Source organism: Choloepus didactylus, chromosome X, assembly GCF_015220235.1.
Source record: "Choloepus didactylus isolate mChoDid1 chromosome X, mChoDid1.pri, whole genome shotgun sequence".
Lineage (NCBI taxonomy): Eukaryota > Metazoa > Chordata > Mammalia > Pilosa > Megalonychidae > Choloepus > Choloepus didactylus.
In genome coordinates this window covers 63,688,755-63,701,023 of record NC_051334.1, presented here as the reverse complement: position 1 = coordinate 63,701,023, position 12,269 = coordinate 63,688,755, and the positions used below count along the sequence as shown (strand labels likewise).

General features: G+C 35.7%; 1 pseudogene; it reads right to left on the bottom strand.

The window, feature by feature from the left end:
• LOC119522179 overlaps positions 1–10,121 on the bottom strand; it is a 147,750-nt pseudogene extending 137,629 nt beyond the window's left edge.
• Between the last annotated feature and the right edge of the window lie 2,148 nt (positions 10,122–12,269).

Sequence of the window (12,269 nt, the reverse complement as noted above, 5' to 3'; positions counted from 1 at the left end):
GAAGAGATGGAAACAATCCAAATGTCCTTCAACAGATGAGTGGATAAAGAAAATTTGTCATATACACATGATGGAATACTATGTGGCAGGAAGAAGAAACAAGGTCATGAAACATATGACAACATGGATGAACTTTGAAGACATAATGCTGAGTGAAATGAGCCAGGTACAAAAAGAGAGATATTGTATGTTACCACTAACGTGAACTCTGTGAAAAATGTAAAATAAATTGTTTATGCTGCAGAATGTAGGGAACCTAGCTATAGAAAACAGTGAAGGGGCAATGATAATCTAATAAGAACAGATAAGTTATGGAGGGTAAACTTAATGTTATGGGAAAGCTCAGGAATGACTATGATTTGTTAATTTTGGGGGTGTATGATAGGAACAAGTTGGCAGCAATGTAGTTATTTTAGGTTATTTGTTTTTTCTTATTTCTTTGGTTATAGTTTATTTTCTTGGGGTAAGTTAGGAACATGTTGGAAGCAATGTAGTTATTTTAGGATATTTGTTTTTCTTATTCCTTTTTTTGGTTATAGTTTGTTAATTCTCTTGGGGTATGGTAGGAACATGTTTGAAGCGATGTAGTTATATTAGGTTGTTTTTTCTTATTCTTATGTTTTGGTTTTGTTTGAAATGTTTTTTATTGTGTGTTTTTTAATTTTTGATAAAGTTAAAAAATGGCTGTGTGTTAAAAAAGCAAACAAGTAAATGAACAATGTGGGGAGGAAGGGAATGGAATGCTTTGAGTGTCCATTTTTATATTTATTTTTATTTTACTTTTTGAAGTAATGAAAATGGCACAACTATATGGTGGTACTCTGAACAAATGATTGTACATGTTGTACATGTTGGAGGATTGTATGTTATGTGACTATATCTCAAATTGAGTGTGGAAAATGTTGATTAAGTGTACAAATGTAAGAATATTTTTACATTAGGGAGAATAAATAAATGTCACCATTGCAAGGTATTGAAAATGGCATAGTATATGGAAAAAAATTGAATCAATGTAAACTGAGGTCTATAATTAACAGTAAAAGTGTACTTTTCTTCCATTAATTATAACAAATGCAATATAGAAAAGTTAGATGTCAATAAGAAGGAGATACACTGGAGGGGTGTTCCAGTTTGCTAATGCTGCCCTTATGCAAATTAGCAGAAGTGGTTTGGCTTTTATAAAGGGGTTTTTTTTGTTAGAAAGTTACAGTCTGAAGGCCATGAAAATGTCCAAGTGAAGGCATCAACACAAGTATATCTTCACCAAAGGAAGGCCAATGGCACTTGGAAAACCTCTGTTAACTGGGAAGGCATTTGGCTGGCGTCTGCTGATCCCAGGTTGTGTTCCAGCTCCACTCTCAGCTCCTGTGCATTCTTCAAAGTGTCTCTCTTGGCTGCAGCACCTCCTTCTGTCTGTGAACACTTTTATAGGACTCCAATGATTCAATTAAGACACACCCTGAATGGGCAGCATAACACCACCATGGAAATTACCCAATCAAATTCTTGCCCACAGTTGATCGAGTCACATCTCCATGGAAAGACTGAAAGTATTCCAACCTAATCAACACTAATACCTCTGGCCCCACAAAATGGCATTAAAGAACATGGCATTTTGGGGGGCACAATACATCCAAACCAGCACATTCCATCCCCTGGACCCCAAAATGACATGATCTTTCCATATACAAAATACATTCATCCCATCACAATATCACAAAAACTTAAATCATTTCAGTAACAATAAGTAAGTACAAGATCCTATCAAATCAGTTATGAGTGTGGTCTTGTCCTAATGCAAAATTCCCCTCTGGTTGTGGACCTATGAAACTTAGAACAAGTTATCTACTTCCAACATACAAAGGAGGGACAGTCATAGGATAAACATTCCCATTGCAATAAGAAGAAACTGAAAGGAAAACAGGGTTAACAGGATGAAAACAATTCCTAAAACCTGCAAGGAAAACTTCATTACATTTCAAAGTTGGAGAGTCATTTATAGAATGAGGTTTTATCTTTGGAGCAGGAGTCCGACCACTTCTGAAAGCCTTTGTGGCAGCCCTTTTCTCTCCAATGTTGGGGTGAGGGCTCCAACATATCCTCACATTGGGGGAGACCACCTTCTTCTCAGCCCCACCCTCCTCAAATACCAGGGTGCCACCCAGACTCTGCTTCTCTGCTGCAAGTGCTCTCCCCTCTCTGAACAGTGGAATGATGACCAGGCTGTCCCCAATCCCCAGGGAATGTGCTCCATGCTCTGAGTCCTGGGGTGGCAGCAATCTTCCTGGGCATAGAGTTGAAAAGCACACCCTCTGCCTCTGTGGCAAACTCATGATTTCCATGTGAATGGGTTGCTCTGTTCTTCTTGCTTGAGATTATTGATTCCAGACATCAAGTTCCATGGTTCTTACTCTGAAGAAATTTTCTTCAATTTGTCCCTTCTCTGTCCCTTCCAGTCCAGACCAGCAGTGACTGTATCTATACAAATCTCACAAAAATCTCATTGGCTTGGCATGAAGCATACAAGGGTCAAAACTGTCAGACAATAGGACTTTTCCATAAATCCTTTCTGGATAACTCCCTCCAATCCTGGCTTGTACTGAAATGGCTGGCTGTTTCCAGTCTTCTTTAAATTCTTGTATGGGGCACTATTCTCTAGGGTCTCATTTTCTGGAAGCTTGACGTCTTTCAAATCATCAATTTCTAGTTTCTTTGTGCCCAAGAGGTCATTTCTCATCTTATCTCTGTCCTGTTGCATTTTACTATAAGCTGCAAAGAGAAGCCAGGATATATCCTCCACATGTAGTCTGGAGATCTCCTCAGCTAGGTATTCTAGGTTGTCACTTTCAAATTCTGCCTTCCATCCAAAACCATGACTCAATTTTTTCCAAATTCTCTGCCACTTTAAAACAAGGATCACCTTTCTTCCAGTTGGCAATGACATATTCAACATTTCTGTTCAAGGCCTCATCAAAAGTATCTTTAGAGTCCATATTTCTGCCAACAGTCTCTTCAAATCTGTCTAGGCCTTTTCTACCAAGCTCCTCACAATTCTTCCAGAATCTTCCCCTTATCCATTTAAAAAGCCACTCCAACAAGTTTGGTATTTGCAAACTCAGCAGCACCCCAATTCTCTGGTACCAAAATCTGTCCCAGGTTGCTAATGTTGCCATTATGCAAAATATCAGAAATGGATTGGCTTTTATAAAGGGTGTTTATTTGGTTTCAAAGTTACAGTCTGAAGGCCATGAAAATGTCCTAATGAAGGCATCAACACAAGTGTACCTTCACTGAAGGAAGGCCAATGGTATCCAGAAATATCTGTTAACTGGGAAGGCATGTGGCTGGCATCTCCTGATCCTATGTTGTGTTCCAGCTCCACTCTCAGCTCATGTGCATTCTTCAAAGTGTCTCTCTTGGCTGCAGCACCACCTTCTCTCTGTGAATACTTTTATAGGACTCCAGTGATTCAATTAAGACCACTCTGATTGGGCAGAGTAACACCTCCATGGAAATTATCCAATCAAAGATCTCATCCACAGTTGATCAAGTCACATCTCCATGGAAACATTCAATCAAAGTAGTTCAACCTAATCAACACCAATACCTCTGGGCTCACAAGGCTGCATTAAAGAACATGGTGTTTTGGGAGACACACTACATCCAAACCAGCACAAGGGGTATGGGTCCTTGCTGTTATTCTGTTTGTCTCTCCCTTTATTTTTTATATTCTGTATTTTTATTTTTTTCCTCTTCTATCTTTGTGGAAGGCATTATAAGGTTCTCATATAGGTTCTTGAGGTGAATGCATAACTATGTGACTATACTGAGTGCCATTGATAGTTCACTTAGCATGGATTGTATGGTGTGTGAACAAAACTGTTAAAAAATGAACAGAAACATACAATTGCTTGACAAGATGTGGAGAGATATACCTATTCACTGGTTGTAGGAAAGTAGAAAGTTGCATCACTGTGATGGTTCCACAGGAGGTTTGGTGTAGGGCTGCCATATGATTGTGCAACATTATTATGTGGTGTATACTTGGAAAAACTGAAAGCAAGTAGACAAATAGACATTTGCATACTGATGTTTATGGTGGCATTATTCACAATTTGCAATGGATGGGCATGGCCTAAGGGTACATTGATGTTTGTATGGATGGGCAAACTTGTATGCATACATACAACAGAATACTGAGTGGTTGCAAGAAGGACTGAAGTTGTGAGGCATACAACCAGGTGAATGAATCTTGGGGACATCATGTTGAGTGAAATTAGCCAAAAAATGGAGGGACAAATATTGTAAGTCCTCACCAATATAAATAACTATAATGAGCAAACCCTGAGAATTGAATTTGAGAGCATAGGTTATCTCAGGATAGGAAGGGATCAGAGATAGGGCAATCAATGATTAAGGAGTACAGAACCTTCAATAAAGCTTATTGCAAAGGTTCCTAGATTGCAAACTCTTACAGCAGTCACATCTATTTCTCAGTTAAAACTGTTATTTCTAAATTTGAGGATGCTGAGCTCCTTGTGTATATCCTGGTATTTCCCTGGAAATTTAGGTATCTGTGTGACACCTGAGATTCAGAGTTAGAGTTTGGCAGCTCTGAAAGTCAGCATTACCCCATATGGCAACTGTTATAGAAGCTAAAAAAGAAATCAGGCTACAATTAGAGATATGAATGAAATGGACTTGGTTAGGACTAAGATAAATTAGAATACAGGTTAAAGGTTGAATTTGAGTGTATTTTAAAACTGCAACTTCTCTTTGAGAATAAACAAAATGATGTTTATTTGGTACAAAATTTATATTTTCCATAGCACACTAATTTAACCTGTCTGGTCCATTTATTTAAACATCATAATTACATGGAACCTAGAATAGGAATGAGTTCTTATTATTCTGTACAGTCTAATGTAATAACCCAATACTTCCCAGAATATTTGGGGCAGAAAATAAAAATGTATTTGCAAAGTCCTCTTGAGTGATTTGGGGAAATTGTGGAACTATTAAACTTCACCACCTGGGGAATTCCTGCTATTTTCTTATGCAATAGGGGCTCCCAATTTAATAAGCCAAGCCCTCAATCTAGAGGCTTGCCCTTATGAAACATATCTCCCAAGCAGTGAAGATAAGCCTACTTATAACTCTGCCTGAGTCACCCCCAGAGAACCTATTTTGTTCTCAGATGTGGTCTGTATGTCTAAGCGAACTCTGCAAATTAATTCACTATTCTCCCCTCTATGTGGGACATAAATCCCATGGTTGTAATTCTCCCTGGCAACATGGAATATGACTCCAAGGCATGAGACTGGCTCTGGCATTGTGGGATTGAGAATAACTTCTTGATCAAAAGGGGGAAGAGAAATGTAACAAAATAAAGTTTCCATGGCTATGATGTTTCAAATAAAATCAAGAGTTCTTTCTGGAGGATATTCTTATGCATTATATAGATATTCCTTTTTATTGTCTAGTCTATTAGAATAGCTAGAAGGAAATACCTGAAACTGTTGAGCTGTAATCCAGTAACCTTGATTCTTGATGATGATTCTATAACTATATAGCTTTTATTGTGTTTGACTGTGTGATTGTGAAAACCTTGTGACTGACATTCCCTGGATCCACTGTATGGGCATATGTGTACTAAAATAATACAAAAAATATGTAAGTAATAAGGCAGTTAAGGGGTATGGAATCTTTTGGCTGTTCTTTTTTCTTTTTATTAATTTTATTTTTATTTTTTTATTTTTTTTTGTTTTGGGGGGAGTAATGAAGATGTTCAAAATTCATTGTGATGTATGCACAATATGATCATATGGTGAGCTATTGATTACATACATTGGATGGATTATTTGGTGTGTGAACATATCTCAAAATTGCATTAATAAAGACTAGGAAACCACATGGTGCTACACATCAGCAAAAAAATCACATCACACTGAGAAATGCAAATATATGGCCCAGTAATAGGAAAACCTGGAATTTCAGATGAGATACAGGAGTTGAAACAACTAATTAAGGATGTTCAAACAAATCCACAAAAGCAGTTCAATAAGATGAAGGAAATGTGGTAAAGAGATGAAGGATATAAAGAAGGCAATGGGTAAGCCTAAAGAAGAACTTGGAAGCATGAAAAAAGTCTCATAATATATGGGAATTAAAGGCACAATAGAAGAGATTAAAATACAATCTAGACATAAATCAGTGTATTTCATGAGGCAGAAATAAAGGATCAAGGACTAGAGGATAGGACATCCAATCTTACCCTCTAAAGAACAGATAGGGAAAAGAATAAAAAAAATTTGAGGAGAGTCACAGAGAATTGAATGACAGCACAAAGTACACAAATATACATGTCATGGATGTCCCAGAAGGAGAAGATAGGCAAAAATAGGCAGAAAAGAATAATGAGGAAATAATAGCTAAAATTTTCCCAATTCTTATGAAATACATCAAATTACAGGTCCATAAGTGCAATTAACCAAATATAGAATACATCTAAATAGACCTACTTCAGGACACTTAGAAATCAGGTTGTCGAATTTCAAAGAGTAAGAGAGAATTCTGAAAGCAGAAAGAGAAAACCAAACACATATAATGAAGCTTGATAAGACTAAGTGGATTTCTCATCAGAAAGTATGGAGGTGAGAAGGCAGTGGTACAATATATTTAAAATACTGAAAAGAGAAAACTTTCTCACCAAGAATTCTATGTACAAACAAAATGTACTTCAATAGTGAGGGAGAGTTTAAAATACTCACACATAAACAGAAATTGATGGTGTTCATAACAAAAGACCTACTTTACAAGAAATGCTAAAGGGAGTGCCACAGGCTAGAAAAGGCAGGAGAGAGAGGTTTGGAGAAGAGTGTAGAAATACAGAATACACATAAGGTTAACTTAAAGTGTAAAAAGAGAAAAAAGTAGATATGACATATAAATTCTAAAGGATAAAATGGTTGAAGAAAGTACTTGCATTTACAGTAAGAACTTTTAATGTTAATGGATTAAACTCCTCAATCCAAGGACATATATTGGTTGGAATGAAATAAAATAACAAAGTCCATCTATATGCTGTCTACAAGAGATTCACTTTAGACTCAAGGACACAAGTAGGTTGACAGTGAAAAGTTGGAAAAAGATACTTCAGGAAGACAGCACCAGAAAGGAGTGGAGGGTAGCTATAATAATATGTGAAAAAATAATCATTAAATGCAAAACTGTTTACAAGATACAAAGAAGGACACTGTATATTAATAAAAGTGGAAATTCACCAAGAAGAAAAAATAATCATAAATATTTATACAACCCAAGCCAGGGGTACTCCAAAATACAGGATGCAAACACTGGAAATACTGAAGGGAGAAATAGACATCTCTAAAATAATAGTTGGAGACTTCAATAAACCACTCTCATTAATGGATAGAACATCTAGACATAGGATCAATAAGGAGATAGAGAACTTGAATTATGTGATAAATGAATTATATTTAACAGACATTTACAAAACATTGCACCACACAACAGCAGGACATACATTCTTCTCAAGTGCTCATGGGTCATTCTCCAGGATAGAACATATGTTGAGTCAAAAATCAAGTTTCATTTAAATAAACGGAAATTATGCAAAGCACTTTCTCTGATCATAATGGAATGAAGCTGGACATCAATAGCAGGTGGAGGATGGCAAAAGTCACAAATTTATGTAAGCTAAACCACAAACTCTTAAGCAACCAGTGGCTCAAAGTAGAAATTATGAGAGAAATCAGTAAATATCTTGAGGCAAATGTAAATGAGAACACATTATATCAAAACTTATGGGATAAAGTGAGGGCAGTGCTGAGAGGGAAATTTATTGCTCTAAATGCTTATATTGAAAACTGAGAAAGCGCTAAGGTCAAAGACATAAATTTAACAGACATTTTATAAAGAGCATCCAACTAACCCCAAAGCAAGCAGCAGGAAAGAAATAACTAAGATTAGAGCAGAAATAATGAAATTGAGAACAAAAAACATTACAGAAAATCAACAAAACCAGATGTTGGTTCTTGATAAATCAGTTAAAACTGATGGATCCCTTGCTACACTGACAAAGAAGAAAAGAGAGAGGATGCAAATAAATAAAATCAGAAATGGGATGGGGGGACATTACTACTAGCACAAGACAAAGAGATCATATGAGGATAATATTTGCAACTCGTGCCACCAAATTAGAAAAACTAGATGAAAGAGACAAACATCCTAGGAATGCATGAAGACTACACTATGTAGAAGAAATAGGAGATCTCAAGAAATCAATCACAAATAGAAGATTGAATCAGTCATCAGAAACCTCCTTAATAAGAAAAAGTCTAGGACCAGATGGTCTCACAGATGAATTCTAACAAACATTCCAAGAAGAATTAGTACAAAATCTACTCAAACTCTTCCAAAAAATAGAGAAGGGAGTTCTACCTAAACAGTCTATTAAGCCAACATCACCCTAATACCAAAGCCAAAGATGCTACAAGAAAACAAAATTACAGATCAATCTATCTACCAAATACAGATGCAAAAACCCTCAACAAAATATTTTCAGATAGAATCCAGCAGCACATTAAAATATTTATACACCATGATCAATTGAGTTTTACTCCAAGGATACAAAGGTGGTTCAACACTAGTAAATCAATTAATGTAAATGACATGTTAACAAACTGTAGGGGGAAACCACATTATCATCTTGGTTGATTCAGTAAAAGCATTTGATAAAATCTGACATATTTTCTTGATAAAAACCCTTAGAACACTGAGAATAGAAGGATACTTCCTCAACAAGACAAAGGGCATATGTGAAAAGCCCACAGATATCATAATCAATGTGGAAAACTGAAAACCTTCCCTCTAATATCTGTAACAAGACAAGGATGCCCACTCTCACCATTGTTATTTAACATCATACTGGAAGTATTAGCTAGAGAAACTAGGCAAGGAAAAGAAATGAAAGTCATCCAAATTGGAAAGGAAGAATTAAACCATTCACTGTTTGCAGATGACATGATCCTATCGAAAGTCCTGAAAAATTCACAACAAATCTGCTAGAACTAATAAACAAGTTCATCAAAGAGGCAGGATACAAGATCAACTTGCAAAAATCAATAATGTTTCTGTACACTATTAAGGAAAATATGAGGAGGAAATCAAGGAAAAATCATTTACAATAGCAACCAAAGAATAAAATATCTAGTAAAAAATTTAACTGAGAATGTAAAGGATATATGCAGGGAAACTAAAAAGTATTGCTAAAAGGAATCAAGGAAAACCTAAATAGATAGAAGGATATATCATGTTCATGGATTGGAAGACTAAATACAGTTGGGATGCAAATTCTACCCAAATTATTTACAGATTCAATGCAATTCCAATCAAATCCCAACAGCTTTCTTTGCAGAAATAATAAAAACAATCAAATTTATTTGAAAGGGCAATGTGGGGGTCTCAAAATTCCTGACTTTACGGATTATTACAGAGCTACTGTGGTCAAAACAGCATGATACTGGCATAAGGATAGATATACTATCCAATGGAATTGAATTGAGAGTTCACAAATATACCCTTTCATCTACATCCAATTGACTTTTGGCAAGGCTGCCAAATCCACTCAACTGGAAGAGAACAGCCTCTTCAAGAAAGGGTACTTGGGGAATTGGATATCCACATCCAAAAGAATGATATAGGTCCCCTATAACAAAAAATTTATACAAAAATTAACTCAAAATGGATGAAAGACATAAACATTAGTGCTAAGACAGTAAAATTCTCAGACAAAAATGTAGGGAAGTCTCTTTTTTAATGGTCAAAAAACTTATATTTAGAATTTTCCAGCTGGACTCAGTTTAGATGATCCCAATTTTGCTGGCAACATCCAAAGCATCATAGTCAGGAGCCAGTTGAGCATATGCCTTCTTCTCTCCATCAGGCCTGATCAGGGTGTTGACCTTTGCCACATCAATGTCATAGAGCTTCTTCACAGCCTGTTTGATCTGGTGCTTGTTGACCTTGACATCCACAATGAACACAAGTGTGTTGGTGTCTTCAATTTTCATCATGGCTGACTCAGTTGATGATGGCATAGTGGTCACACTTGTTTCTCCTGGGGGCTCTCTTCCAAGAGTATTTGGGCTGTCTTCTGAGATGCAGCATCTTGGGCCACCAGAATGTAGTTGCAGTGCAGATCTTCTTTTTCTTGTGGCTGTGGACACCTTTCAGTACTGCCTTCTTGGCTTTCCAAGCCTTTGCTTTGGCTTTGGTTTTGGGAGGGGCAGGGGCTTCCTTCTTCACTTTCAGTGCTGTTTTCATGAAAGCCATAGGGAAATATCTTAAAGATATTGTGGTAGAAGGTGGTTTCCTGGACCTTACACCCAAAGCACAAGCAACAAAAGAAGTAGATTAATGAGATCTCCTTGAAATTGAATACTTTTTGAATAAGTCAAAGGACTTTTTAAGAATGTAAACACCAGGCTAATCAATGGGAGAAAATATTTGGAAACATATAGCCAATAAGAGTTAAAAATCCAGAATATATAAAGAAATCTTAAAATTCAACAAAATGGCAAACAACTCAATCAAAAAATGGGCAAAGGCAGGAATAGACATTTTTCCAAAGAGGAAACAAAAATGGCTAAAAAGCATATGAAAAGACTCTCAGCTTCACTAGTTATTAAGGAAATGTGAATCAAAATCACAATGAGATACAATTCACATCTACTAGAATGTCCATTATCAAAAAAACAGAAAACTACAAGTGCTGGAGAGGGAAGTGAAGAAAGAGGTATATTTATTTTACTGTTTTTGGGAATGTAGAGTGGTGCAGCTACTCTGGAAGGCAGTTTGGTGGTTCCTCAGGAAGTTAAGTATAGAAGTGACATATGATCTAGAAATCCCATAACTAGGTATATACTAAGAAGAACTAAAAGCAGGAAAATGAATAGACATTTGCCTGCCAATGTTTATAGCAGCATAATTTGTGATTGCCAATAGATGGAAATTGTCCAAAAGTACATCATCTGATGAATGGATAAACTGTAATATATATATATATATATATATATATATATATATATATATATGCAATAGAATATTATGCAGCTGTAAAAAGGAATTAATTCATGATTCATGCAAAAATGTGAATGAACCTTAAGGACATTAGGTTCAGTGAAATAAGCCAGAAAACAAAAGAAAACATATTTTATGGTCTCACTAATATGAACTAATTATAATGAGCCAAATCTGGTAGTTAAATTCAAGAGAATAAGTTATCAGAAGATAAAAAATGGGTAGATATTGGACACTTGATGCTTAAGGAGTACATGAGGTTTAAAAGGTTGATTGAAAATGCTCATAAATGGATATCACAATATTGTGTGATGGTAGCACAATACTGTAGGTGGTATTAACAAAACAGAATGTGGGTATGGCTGAAACAGGAAGACTAAGGTCCTGTATGTCACTAGAAGGAAGCTAGACATAAAATCTCAGAATGTATAACTTAGAGAAACCTAGAGTGGATGATAATGATGGTTAATTATACAAATATAAGAAAGTTCTTACATGAACCAGAATAATGCATGTCACTATTACAAGGTGTTAATAATAGGTGGTATATGGGGAAATAGAATTAATACAAACTATGGTCTATAATTAGCAGTAACACTGTAATGTTCTTCCAGTAATTGTAACAAAGGTAATATACCAAAGCTAAATATCAATAATAGGGAAATATAAAGGTATGAGATTTTTTTCCTCAGAAGAAATGAGAATGTTCTCATGTTGCTTTGGTGATCAATGCATAACTATGTGATTATACCAAGAACCTTTGTACGCTTAGGATGGACTGTATGGTGTGTGAATAAATTTGTTTAAAAAAATAAAAGTACAATGTGGGAAAAAACTATAGGGCATACAAATAAACAGGAAATACAGCCCATACAAAGAATAAGAGAAACCACCAGAAATATCAACAGAGAAGAGCAAATATGGCATAAGCCTGACAAAGACATTTTAAAAAATGGTCTTGAATATGCCTGTAAAAGCTAAAGGAAAGTATGTAGAAGCAAATAAATATATCAGGAAAATGATATGTGAACAAAGTGAGAATTTTAGTAAGGAGACAGGAATTAGAAAAAGGAGTATAACAAATACTGGAGTTGAAGAACACTGTAACTTAAATAAAAAATTCCTTATAGGGAATCAACAGCAGATTGGAGTTGACAGAAGAAATA